Below are 12,183 nucleotides of genomic sequence, written 5' to 3'. Positions count from 1 at the left end.
AACCATTTCCCAGAAAGACTTCTTCATATCAATGATATGTAACCCCCTCCAAGTTCGAACGATAAGCCGCGCAGTAAATCACCGCTTGTAGAGGCGATACAAAGTTTGTTAATATGTGAGGTATTTTGTTAAAATTTAAAAAAATAAAGCCCTAATAAACATGTGCTTCTTTGATTTCTAAAACAAAACATTGAAACAGCTTCTCCTTTTTCTATGAATTTCCAGCGACCCAAACTTTTCTGCAAGAATTCTACTTTCTGCGAGAATTAATGCATTTAGTGGAATGATGTGGAACCATAAAAATTGAAAATGTAACGAATTTTCATTCATGTTTTCCAAAATATTCAACCAAATGTGAAAAATTATTAGTTTTTTAAATTCCAATAATTTATAGACATTTCCTTGTTTTGTTTACAAATACAACTGGCAGTAACGTTACAAACAAAAACAAATTCCTTTGTGGTTGTTGTTCGAGTTGTAATTGTTGTAGTATTAACTTTACCTTGTATTTGTTCTACCATGGTTTAAAATGTAAAGTTGTGCCAATCTAGTTCAACTGAACGATCTAGTTCACCTACATCGTTTTTATGTGAAAACGTATACGTAATATCACACGGCAGTTTGTATGACGTTATTCACACGTTTTGGAACTAGTACAGTGAACTAGCAACTAGAGCTGTAGTACCTACAATTTAAAACCAATGTTTAGTCCAACATAGTAATTATTAAACAGATCGCCGAATGTTCACTATGATCAGCCTTACTAGGGGAAATCTGTGCATAATTAACACAATCTTTAGACGAATGTCAGGTTATAAAGGGTAACGGTAACAAAATGAATGTTGGATTCAGGCATTTTACGATAACTTGAGGTTTGCAAATCAATACGAAGAATCCGGATTCAATGAAATGTAAACTTTATCCTTTTGGTAGACAATTTTATATTTGTATGGTTTACCATTGTTAGAGCACAATTTCTGCCTTTATTTTGCAGCCCCCATTTCGAGATGGAATACCAAATAACAAGGATATTTTGAGATAATTATATAATAACGAAGTCGTTATACATAATTTACCCCTTGTCGCACATTTTTAATCAACTATCTATAAATTATACCTATTAAACACCACCGGTTTAAACCGGTTAACCGGTTTTGGCAAATGCTGAAAACCGAAACCCGGTTTTTGAAAAAATTGAAAATTTCGGTTAACCGAAAACCGTTTTGTTTGGAAAAACCGGTTTTTTGGAAACCCTATTGAGGATTTTAGCTACAATTTGTAACCGAACTACCTGTAATTTACCATTTGAGGTTCTTAGTAGTCACAAAATATCTCCTCCAAAAAATGTAAACATAGGTCCACGTTTTGGAACCGCCCCCATATAACGGTACCTTCCAATTTTCGGTATTTTGAGGATTGTAGCTACATTTTGCGACCGAACTACCTATAATTTGACGTTTGAGGTTCCTAGCGGTCACAAAATATCTCAACCAACAACTGACAATATAGGTCATGTTTTGGTATATCCCCCATATAACGGTAACTCTCGATTTTCGGTATTTTGAAGGTGTTAGCTACAATTTTCGACAAAACTATTTGTAAGTCGACATTTGAGGTTCCCAGTGGTCACACAACATCTCCACCAAAACTGTCAACATGGGTCCATCGGTACCTCCCGATTTTCGTTTTTTTTTTTTTTTTTTTTGAATTTTAGCTACAGTTTTTGACCCAAGAATCTGCAATTCGACATTTGAGGTTCTCAGTGATCACAGTGGTATAAAAAGTTCGCCTCGGCCGAACTTAACGCTTTTTTACTTGTTATTTCTAATTTTTTACGCGATTTTGAACTAATGGACAAGAAATATGTGTGGAATTAAGAATAAAACACCACCTTATTCCTTCTGCATCTATATAAAAGCTTTAGTTCATTACTTTTCATTCATCTTTTTCCTTTTTCCTGAAAATTTTTGTGTTTTCTAAACATTTTTAATTTTTGAATATAGACAAGTCTTCATTTATTTTTTCGATAAATTCTCTCATTTGTTAGGGATGGGACATATTTATTCGTCGTCCAGAGAGTATTTCTACCCGAACAACGTTGAAAAATCGTCTTTCGCTCACTTTTATATGGGGAAATAAGTATGTAGGTGCATACCATGGTACAAATACACAGGTAGCCGCATCGGCAATTATCGGTAACATAAGATGTCAAAATTTGACACCAATTCAAGGCAATTGACACATTATGTTACCATCAGCTGGCTTGATAATGCTACCTGTATTATTGTACCATGGTGCATACTTTACAATGTTTGTACTTGTAAACTTACATCACCTTTTCTTTGAATTTTAAATTGACAGAAAAATTCTTTTTTCTTTTTGGAATTATAATTTTCAGTTCTTGTATTTCATTCGAGCCAAATATACGTTTTGTTACCTTTTTATAAATGTGCCTTTGTTTCAATTAAAAAACACATAAACCTCGCACATTAATTGGTGACCTCGCGTTTTAAATCGTTGAATACAAAAACCTAATACAAAACTAGTGTAACAATGCCCTCGGAAAATTCGGATCAATTGGCAGATGGTCGGAATGAAAATTCTCAAGCCCGTAATGTTGCTGCTTCTAGTGTCCACAAGCTGCCTCCATTCTGGAAAGAAAATCCAAAACTATGGTTTATGCAGGTTGAAGCTATTTTTGCCATTTCTGGTATCACTCGCGATGAGACCAAATTCCAATATGTTGTAGCAAATATAGATTCAAATGTTCCTCCTCACATTTGTGATATTTTGGAATCCCCTCCTGCTAATGGTAGATTTATTGGAAACATTTTCCGAATCTCAGGAATCAAAACTCCGCAGACTGCTGAAAAATCAAGAATTAGGAGACCAAGAGCCATCACATTTGCTGCAAATTATGAAAAATCTTGCTTCTGACACTCTTTTTGGAACAACTTTCAGAAGATGTTCGGTCTATTTTAACAATAAGTCACGTAAGCGATTTGTCTTCGTTAGCTCTGCAAGCAGTAACTGCTGCAGCTGGCAATATTGATCTGACCAAAATATCCCGTCAAATTGAAGCTTTAGAAAAGAAATTCAACAACTTTTCTAGAAACCGCTCTCAGACTCGTTCAGACACAGGTAATAACAGCAAGTCGCGTAACAGAAGTAAGTCACGACGCAGAAACTGGTGTTGGTACCATAATCGGTTTGCTGAAAAGGCAACAAAATGCGTGTCCCCATGCTCTTTCTCAAAAAACTAGAGGTATCTCGTGTCGCCTTTTTGTTAAAGATAAGTTTTTCAACAGAGATTTTTTAATTGACACCGGAGCCGATGTGTCTGTAATTCCTCCTAGCTTCAAGACTTCAAAAACGTCAGACTGTGATATTAAAATTTTTGCTGCAAATGGTCAGAAAATTATGCATTTAGATTTCGGATTACGCAGAAATTTTTCTTGGACCTTTATTATATCAGATGTTACAAAACCCATTATTGGTTCTGATTTTTTAAAACATTTTCATCTTCTTCCTGATCTTAAGCGTAAAGCATTGATTGATGGCAAAACTGATCTGCAAGTTTCAGCGAAAATTTCTAAATTTCCGTCACTAGGCATAACAACTTTGGTGAAAAATGAATCTGTGTACAACAAATTGTTAATGAAGTATCCAGATGACTATCAAGCATCCACTCTTCCTGGAATTAAAACGGAACATGGAATATATCATCATATTGAATCGACGGGACCACCCGTACATGCCAAACCACGGCGCTTAGATCAAAATCGTTTTAAAATTGCCAAAAAAGATTTTGAGTATATGCTCGAACATGGGATTATTAGATCATCAAGTAGTAATTGGTCGAACCCTCTTCATATGGTTCCCAAGAAAAATGGTGAGTGGAGATTACCGATTTTTAAATAAAATTACGGTACCTGATCGTTATCCAATACCTTTTATCACTGATGCCAACATTAACTTAGCCGGTAGCTGCATATTTTCAAAGTTGGATTTGGCGCGCGCGTTCTATCAAATCCCTGTATTTCCTGACGACGTACCAAAAAATGCTATCGCTACTCCATTTCGTTTATACGAATTTGTCAAAATGCCGTTTGGATTGCGAAATGCCGCCCAAAGTTTCCAACGTTTAATGGATGAAGTATTACGTGGTTTACCTTTTGTCTTTGTCTACATTGATGATGTCCTTATATTTTCAAAATCGCCTGCTGAACATTTGGAGCATCTGAAGATTGTTTTTGAGAGGTTTCAGAAATATGGCATTGTCGGTAATAGTGAAATCGATTTCCTTGGTTTCCGAATATCATCAACTGGAATGCAACCCATTCGAAGCAAAGTTGATGAAATTGTAAGTATCCTTAAGCTTTCGACTATAAAGGACTTACGACGCTTTCTCGGAATGGTAAACTTTTATAGAAGATTTTTACCTAATGCAGCGACAGAACAAGCCCCACTAAACCAACTTCTCAAGAATGTGGTGAAAAATGATAAACGGCCTGTTATTTGGACTAAGGAAGCGGAAAAATCAGTTTTGCAATGTAAGTCAAGCTTATCAAATGCAGTGTTGTTATTTCATCCCGTTAGTGATGCAGAATTATCTATTAAAGTAGATGCACCAGATTTTGCTTTAGGTGCTGTTTTGGAACAGCGAATAAATGGTGAGTTACAACCATTATCATTCTTTACCAAGAAGCTAAACAAAACTCAGCAACGCTATAGTACTTATGACCGAGAACTATTAGCGATTTATGAAGCTGTTAAGTATTTTTGGGACTACGTTGAAGAGCGTTCGTTTTCAATCTATACTGATCACAAGCCACTAATTTACGTTTTTTCTCAAAAGCCAGAAAAAGCAAGCCCTCGTCAACTACGACAATTAAACTTTATTGGCCAATTTTCAACGGATTTGAGGTACATTAAGGGTAATGAAAACATCGTGGCAGATACACTCTCCCGTGTAGAATCATTATCATTATTGGATTTTGAAGAACTTTCAAAACTTCAACAAAGCGATCAAGAACTTCAAGATTTGTTAAAATCCGAAACATCAATGAATTTACAACTCATTACAATTCCTGCCTCAAATACGAAGATATTTTGTGACGTCTCTCAAGCTAATAATCCAAGACCATATGTTCCAGTTCAATTGCGAAAATCAATATTCTATAGTTTACACAATTTATCTCATCCTGGTTCAAGATCTTCCGTAAAACTTGTCACTGAACGTTATTGCTGGCCTTTCATGAAAAGAGATTGTGTACAGTGGACGAAAGCTTGTCAGTATTGTCAACGATCAAAAATAACTCGCCATACAAAAAGTCCTATCGGGACATTTCCATTATCATCGCGACGTTTTGCTGATGTGCACTTAGATATAGTTGGCCCATTTCCACTATCAGATGGTCATCGCTATATTCTTACCTGCATTGATCGATTTACCCGATGGATGGAAGCAATACCAATGCCGAATATTACAGCGGAAACTGTGTCCCAAAATTTCTTAAATGGCTGGGTATCTCGTTTTGGTCCACCAGATATTGTTCACACAGACAGAGGACGTCAGTTCACATCGAATACTTTTCGGAATCTATTAAAGTTATTAGGAACTCGATTAAAACATTCGACGTCTTATCATCCATAATAGAACGGATTAGTTGAACGTCTTCACAGAACTCTTAAATCCGCATTGATATGCCACAACAAAACTCAATGGACAAGGTCTTTGCTATTAGTATTGCTAGGGTTAAGAACGTCGGTAAAAGATGCAATTAATTGCTCTCCAGCTGAAATGGTATATGGCGAAACACTTCATGTTCCTGGTCAAATGTTCACCGAAAGTAATGTCGTTCTAGATTCAGATGATTTTCTGTTACATCTTCAAACACTAATGTCTGAAATTAAACCCGCAACAACTTCAAATAAGAACAGTTCAAATATATTTATCAACAAGGAATTGAATGTATGTTCCCATGTGTGGATAAGAAGTGATTATGTACTTAAACCTCTTGAGCAAAAATTTCATGGACCTTACAGAGTGATCAAAAGATTTCCAAAATATTTTACCCTTCAAATCGGAAGCAAGGCAAATAACATCACAATTGATCGACTTAATCCAGCATTTACAGAAATTTAACATTTAGAAATTGATTTAAGTCAACAGATCACCCCTATCAAATCGAAAGAGAAATCTGTATCGTTTTCACTAGGAAGGGGGTAATGTAGGTGCATACCTTACAATGTTTGTACTTGTAAACTTACATCACCTTTTCTTCGAATTTTAAATTGACAGAAAAAGTCTTTTTTCTTTTTGGAATTATTATTTTCAGTTCTTGTATTTCATTCGAACCAAATATACGTTTTGTTACTTTTGTATAAATGTGCCTTTGTTTCACTTAAAAACACATAAACCTCGCACAAGTAATTTATTCGTAGTTATGGGTCGAACAACGAATACAGAACGAACGACGTACCGTGGAAACGGAAAAAATGGATGTTTTGTGACCATGGGTACCCCCTTCAATAAGTTGTCGAACGTCATTCAGTAACAAATCGTAAAAAATGTTTTCCTTTATAAATTAGAAAAACACTGTAGGTGTTTGCGTACGTGTACACACATGATGTTTTACCACATTCATGGCACAATCATATAGGTACCCGCATCAGCCCAGCTGATGTACTGTAAGCTGTCAAAAAAGTTGTTGTAATTGAAAACACAAAATTAAAAAACAAAAATTTAAAAGAAAAATTGTGAATTTTTTTCGTATTTTTGTAATAATGTGTTTATTAATAACTGCCTAACAACATTTTGTTGAAAAAATTTTTGTTGGCTTTGTATTGTTGGACTGCAAAATAATACTTGTTGTGTATTTATTTCAGCTAAAGTCCATATTTTGTTGCTTCAAAATTTGAAGAAACAAAATGTTTAACAGTGGGTAATGAAATTGATTACTACGAGCGGAGGCAGAGAAGACTAGAGCTTCGGAAGCAGCCAAACTTCCTCATCAGTTCTCTTAACCGCTGACTCTGTATCGATAAACAGGTCAATAAGAGTGACCAGAAAATTAAACAGAACGAGAAATTTTCTGTATCCTCCTAAATCTGTTGACCGCACAATTGAGTCAGAATAATCAAAATCATATACCCACTACTGTTTTTAGCTGTTTTTGCATCGCAAAGAAGACAAGCATAAGTAGTGTTGTTTGCAGTAAGCAGAGATCACAACAAAATGTTGTTTTTGCTTTATGCGTAGTCAACAAGTAAGGCCGTGCTGATTGCCTGTTATTGTTGTTGGCTTTGTATTGTTGGACTGCAAAATAATACTTGTTGTGTATTTATTTCAGCTAAAGTCCATATTTTGTTGCTTCAAAATTTGAAGAAACAAAATGTTTAACAGTGGGTAATGAAATTGATTACTACGAGCGGAGGCAGAGAAGACTATAGTTTCGGAAGCAGCCAAACTTCCTCATCAGTTCTCTTAACCGCTGACTCTGTATCGATAAACAGGTCAATAAGAGTGACCAGGAAATTAAACAGAACGAGAAATTTTTGACATTTGTTCCAGTTTTTTTACGCTTTTTTCCATTGTTTCGTTCCCGTACATTTCGAATAAAGTTGTATGTGTTTCTCATTTTTCACAGTTCGCTCTTTTACTACTTCTACCATTAAAAACGTACGGGAACACACATACATATTACTTTTATTTGAGTTTCTTTGGTCGAATAATGATAAAAATAGGCGGCAACTCTAATAAAAAATCAACTTTAGTGTGTTTCTCTGAAGTTGTTTGTAGACAGCAATAAATAAAATATTACGGATTGCTCTTTATACTTTGTTAATCCACAAATGCATGTGTGCATGTTTAAAAAATTTTCAATGAAAATAAAATGTGTGTTCGTTTACTCAAAATGTGTACGAATTGTTACTGAATGTTGTTCGTTTACTCTACAGTTCTATATAAAAGACCTTAGTCGTTTACAAGAAGTTACTGGACTTGTACAAATTATTGAGTGAACGAACATCCGTGACACAACTACCACGAACACCTAAAGTTAAAAATGTAATGAAAAAACTGCTAGTCTGTAATTTTTAGTTCTTGTAAGAGAAAATGTACCCTCTAATCTTCATTTCATTCATCAATGAATTCTATTTTTTTAGTCATTTCAGTTTGCTCTTTTCAAAACCAGTTTACCACACACAAAAATTTCAAAAACATTTTATGTTCTCTTTTCTTTCTCTCTCTCTCTCTCTGGTCACGCACGAACCACAATACATACATATGTATATACCTATGTAATACATTCGAACACACAAACAACAACAATGAAATAGCAAAACACAAGAAAACCGAAAAAGCAAAACAAAAATGTACAAGTCGCACGCAAAACATAAATAAATGTTTGTGTTCGTTAAAATCAAAAACGATAGTGCACACACATGTACTTACTTGGGGTTGATGAAAAATCCGACGACGTTCCGTATCTTTCACACAAGACAAAAGAAGTAGACGCACTCACTGCTGTTTGAAAACTGAAATGTTAGAACAGCTGTCGCGAATTGTTTGCACCACAAACCAAAAATTTTGTGCGAGTTGAATTGTGTTCTGTTGTGGGGATACGTACACTGTGTACCCACCCACTCGACAATTTTACAAACGAAAAACACATTTGGTTTTTATATCAAATGTTGTTTGTTTGTACAGTTAGTCAACTAAATTATTGCAAACAATGCTTTTTAACAAAATTTCGATATTCAATTAGGAATTACTATGTACAAGAAATTCTGTCAATAATATCGCATTTTATACCCTCCACCATAATATGGAGTATAATTAAGGTTCTCATTCCGTTTGTAACACATCGAAGTATTTATTCATCGGATGCCCTATAAAGTATATACATTCTTGATCAGGGTAAAATTCTAAGTCGATATAACGATCTCTGTCTGTTGAAATCAAGATACAGCTCGCAATTTTTAAGATAGAGCTTTGTAATTTGGTATAGAAGTTTCTATTATTCTTAGGATGTTTGGTATTGCAAATGGGCTATATCGGTCCACGTTTTGACATAGCCGCCATAGAACGGTACTGCCCGATTTTCGGTATTTTGAAGAAATTGCTGAAATTGGGTACTTAGTCTTCGTTGGGGATACAAAATTCTACCCCAGATATTTGTTGCTATAGATCCGCGCTTTCCATAGAACGGTACCTCCCGATATTCGGTATTTTGAAGGTTGTGGCTACAAAAATCCACCGAAATGGCTGAAATTTGGTATTTGGTCTTCGTTTAAGCTATTAAACTTTCCATATGAAATTTAGGTCCACGCCTTCATATAGCCCCTATAGAACGTACCTCCCGATTTTCAGTGTTTTGAAGGTTGTGGCCTCAATATTCCTCAGAAATACCTGAAATTTTGTATTTAGTCTTCGTTGAAGGTATTAAGCTTTCCCCCAGAAACTTGTCGGTACAGGTCCACGCTTTCATATAGCCCCCATAGAACGGTACCTCCCGATTTTCGGTATGGTGAAGGTTGAATGCTTTACATTTTGATTCAAATTTGTTATATTTTTCAAAGTGTATTTATAGTTGCGTTCAAAATAATAGGAGCGCCCATACAAAAAAAGAAAATTGTCAAAAAATATGGTTAAAATTACCCATTTTGGTTTATTTTGAATTTGTTTAACACTGTTGATATCCCAACAGTTAATTCATCAGCAGAAATGTGGCAATCTGTTTTAAATTATTTACTGTTTACACCAACATTATAAATCGTGTTTAAAGTTTTTGTTCAAAAAAATAGGAGTGTGGATGAAAAATGACGATAAAAATAGTTTTAGTTGAATTTAGGATCAAAACTTTAAATATTTTAGTTAACAGTAGTAAATCCAATAGATTTTATGAGATTTGAATGCTGTTTGAAAACAAAAGTCCTTTGGAGGTAGCCAAAAAACAGGAGATTGTCCTTGCAGAAATTTGTTCCATAAATTGAGCGCTTATTGGGCAACTCAATGAATTTTGTAGACAAAAGCTTTAACGATTAGATTTGTTTGATGCTATGGATGTTATCTCTAACAATATATAATGATTCGTATCCTATAAATTTGTGTATTTTGATCCTTGAGCAAAGTTTAAGACAGTTTTCCTTAGCCCTTAAGATAAGGATCGGCCAAAAAAGCGTATCTATAAGGAATTTATTCACCAACCAAATAATATTTGGAAGTCTTTAGGATGCTAACCTTGTATATGCAATCAATTTTGCTTCTATTCAAAAAATGTTTAAAACGTGAAGGGTTGAAATGTACTTTGAACCATTTAGTAATAGGTAGGCTGGGATTGCACTATGGTTGGTATACGCCGTAATATATTTTTCAATATAAACTTACGTTTTTCACTCAAAAATACTTTATTTAGGTTAGCTTCATTATAAAACTGTTTATTATACGATCCAAAACCTAATAAAAATAATCTTATAGGCCGTTTACATATAACCGGGTTAACCCAGTGGGTCTGGGTTTCAAATGTCATTTCCATTGTGTATACTTCAAATAAATCCTCATAAAGAAGGTTAACCCTGCAAAAAACTATAATCTAAACGCCGTACTAGGCCAACTTCAAAAGTTTGTCCTTAAAGTTTCCTTATCAACAAAGCGTTTTGAAAAATGTCTCATATGTGCCAATCATCCAATTATTCAAAAATGAACCATATAATGAATTCTGCGTGCAGTTAAGATGTTAAGGACCTCAAAACATCACTTGATCGAGAAATTAATGCCTTATAGATACGCTTTTTTATCCGATCCTTACGTAAAGAATTAATGGAAACCGGCTTTAACTTGGCTCAAGGGTCAAAATACACGAATTTCCAGGATACCGATCATTATATATTGTTCGAGATAACAGCCTGAGCATCAAAAAACTCTAATCACTTAAATTCTGTCTACAAAATCCATTAAGTTACCCAATAAGTGCTCAATTTATGGAAAAAATCGCTGCAAGGACAATTACCTGTTTTCAGGCTACTCCAAAAGAACTTTTGTTTTCAAACAGCCATCAAATCTCATAAAATCTATTGGATTCACTACTGTCAACTAAAATATAGACAATTTTGATTTTAAACTCAACTAAAAATATTTTTATTGTCCTTTTTCTTCCGCACTCCTATTTTTTTGAACAACAAATTTGAAGGCGATTTATAATGTTGGTGTAAACAGTAAATAATTTAAAACAGATTGCCACATTTCTGCTGATGAATTAACTGTTGGGATATCAACAATGTTAAACTAATTCAAAATAAACCAAAATGGGTAAGTTTAACAATTGATCTGTTCCTTTACTTTTAAAAAGGGTAACAGTGGCAGAAAATGGTAAAAGTGGTAAACTGCTATCATATAAATTGTATGCTATTAAAAGTAAGGGAACACTTTACAGGTTAAAAATGGTAAGAAATGGTAACCTCAGGCACGTAAAGGAACAGAGCAAATGTTTATTCGACCATTCCCTTGGCTTGAATGAACACAGCTGTACATACATATGTTGAATGACCCCATTATTCAATATTTTCTTTGACATTAAATTTTCAATAACAACAATGTTGTTTTTGTAAATTTGTTAGTTGTTGTAATTCATGCATATCAAAGACATAAATACAACTAATAACCCATTTAGATATGACATCATTAGCCGAATTTAGCACATTATCAGGTTTTATTTGCTAAATCCAGCCAAAATCTACCAGATTTCCCATACAAAAATAAATCCTCCTATTGAGTGGATTTGTTTTAAATCTGGCATAAATCCTCGTATACAACTCTGTTTTTTGCAACATGTTGCTAGAAAATACAAAAAGTTGCAAGCTTTTACAAGAAACAAGGTAGATGCATCGGTAAATTGCTGCCCTAAAAATAATTTAAAATGTAAAAAATTTGTAAACATGGCGGAAAAATTAAATTTGTTTTGATGTACAAAGTTGATTTTAATAAACCAAGACTACTATTTACGATGTCTAAACGATAAAATAATTCGTTTATTTATTTTAGATGGGCAAACTGTGATAAAATAATTCTTTATTTGCTCTTTAGTTAGCATTAGTAGCATAATTCGCTAACATTTTCAGTATTAAACAATAAATTTGTAATTTGACGTATGTTTTTTTGAGTCGAATTCAATTTACAAA

The 12,183-nt window shown here is 34.1% G+C and overlaps 1 protein-coding gene across 2 annotated transcripts in view; it reads right to left on the bottom strand.

Moving 5' to 3' along the window:
• LOC141397147 (uncharacterized) overlaps window positions 1-8,590 on the bottom strand; it is a 71,722-nt gene extending 63,132 nt beyond the window's left edge. Inside the window, exon 1 of one of the 2 annotated variants that reach the window (XM_073973086.1) lies at window positions 8,459-8,590. The gene's annotated coding sequence lies outside the window, so the exon portion shown is untranslated. The remainder of the gene's footprint in view (window positions 1-8,458) is intronic. The other variant, XM_073973088.1, reaches the window with a different exon arrangement.
• Between the last annotated feature and the right edge of the window lie 3,593 nt (window positions 8,591-12,183).

Source organism: Musca autumnalis, unplaced genomic scaffold (assembly GCF_047663935.1).
Source record: "Musca autumnalis isolate F117 unplaced genomic scaffold, ASM4766393v1 scaffold_3, whole genome shotgun sequence".
Classification (NCBI taxonomy): domain Eukaryota; kingdom Metazoa; phylum Arthropoda; class Insecta; order Diptera; family Muscidae; genus Musca; species Musca autumnalis.
Note: the sequence above shows the minus strand (reverse complement) of the source record. Positions and strands in the feature narration are given on the sequence as shown.